Here is a 1,909-nt window from a genome sequence, read left to right as displayed (position 1 = left end):
ATCCTTCCCTATCTCTTCTGGTTACCTTTGGGTTGAAGTCTTTGAAGTCTTTTTTTTTTTTTTTTTTTTTTTTTTTTTTTTTTGTCGTATATTAAAACAGCTACGCCAGCTTGCTGCTTGGGTCCATTTCCATGGAATATATTTTTCCATCCTTTTACCCTGAGGTGATGTCTATTCTAGATGTTACTTGGACGCAGCAGAAGGATGGATTCTGCTTTCACATCCATACTGTTAGTCTGTGTCTTTTTAATGGGGAATTGAGACCATTGATACTAAGAGTTATCAATGAGAAGTGTTTGTTGATTCCTGTTATTTTGTTGTTATGGAGTGTGTATGTGTGTGTTTCCCCCTCTTTTGATTTGTTTGTCTGGGATTATTTATTCCTTGTGTTTTCTTGAGTGTAGTTATCTTCTTCAGGTTTAAGTTTCTATTCTAGTGCCTTCTGAAGGATTGCATTTGTAGATAAATACTGCTTAAATTTGTTTTTATCATGGAATGTCTTTCTTTCTCTATCTATTATGACTGACAATTTTTCTAGGCATAGTAGCCTGGCCTGGCATCTGTGATCTCTTCGAGTTTTTAGGGCATCTATCCAGGCCCTTCTGCCTTTGAAAGTCTCCATTCGGGTCATTTCTTATTCTAATAGGTCTGGCTTTATATGTTACTTGGTGTTGTTCCCATGCAGCTTTCCTTTGTTCTGCGTGTTTAGTGTTTTTATCATGTGCCCAGGGAACCTTCTTTTCTTGGCGTCTACTTGGTGTTCTCTATGCTTCTTGTACCTTCATAGGCATCTCCTTCTTCAGGTTACAAATTTTTCTTCTAGGAATTGAACCCAAGTCCTCTGGAAGAGTGGCCAGTGGTCTGAACTGCTGAGCCATTACAATATTTTCTTCTAAGCCAGGCATGGTGGCACTCCATTAATCCCAGCACTTCAGAGGCAGAAGCAGGTGGATCTCTATGAATTCTAGGATAACCTGATCTACGAAGAGTCTAGGACAGCCAACGCTACACAGAGACACCCTGTCTCGAAAAAACAAAAACAAAATTTTCTTCTATGATTTTGTTGAAAATAATTTCTGTGGCTTTGACCTCTGTTTTTTCTCCTTTCTCTATTCCTATTATTCTCTATTCCTATTATTTTTAGACATGGTCTTCTTATAATGTCCCAGATTTTCTAGAGGTTTTGTGCCAGGTTTTTTTGGGGTTTTTTTTTTAGATTTAACATTTTCTGTGACAAATGTATCCATGTCTTCTATCATATCTTCAATACCTGAGATTCTTTTTTTCCGTCTCTTCTATTCTGTTGGTGAAGCTGACCTCTGAGGTTCCTTCTGTTCAGGTTCCTAAGTTTTTCATTTCCAGATTTTTCTCAGTTTGGATTGTCTTTATTAATACTATTTCTGCTTTCATGTCTTGATCTGTTTTATTCACGTTCTTCCATTGTTTCTGTTTTCACAGATTGCTTTAATGGATTTATTAATTTCCTCTTTAAGTACCTCTACATATTCATAAAGGCTATTTTAAGGTCCTTGTCTTGTGCTTCACCTAGGTTGCAATACTCAGGGTCTACTGTGGCAAGGTCGTTGGACTCTAGTGGAAACATTTGGGGGTCCTGGCAAATGCCACAGCCAGCAGAGTAACAACCCCTGTGAGTCAAGAAGGAAATTCAGTTTAGCACAGCTCAGTAGCCAGTCTTGATTCAAACTTCTGGATTCTGACACTGGACAGTTTATTTTAGGCATATTTAAATACAGTACAATTTGGAAAAGAACTTTCCTGGTATAACACAATCATGTTCACAGTGAAGCATAATTACATCAAAACTCTTCTCAAAGTACACATCACTTCTCCCATGAAGATGGATTCTAAATATAGGCTACATGTGTTATCTTTGGGTAGGATCTGGTAC

This window comes from Meriones unguiculatus, chromosome 14 (assembly GCF_030254825.1).
Source record: "Meriones unguiculatus strain TT.TT164.6M chromosome 14, Bangor_MerUng_6.1, whole genome shotgun sequence".
NCBI classification, from domain to species: Eukaryota; Metazoa; Chordata; class Mammalia; order Rodentia; family Muridae; genus Meriones; species Meriones unguiculatus.
The sequence above is the reverse complement of the archived record's forward strand: the minus strand, read 5'-3'. Positions refer to the sequence as shown.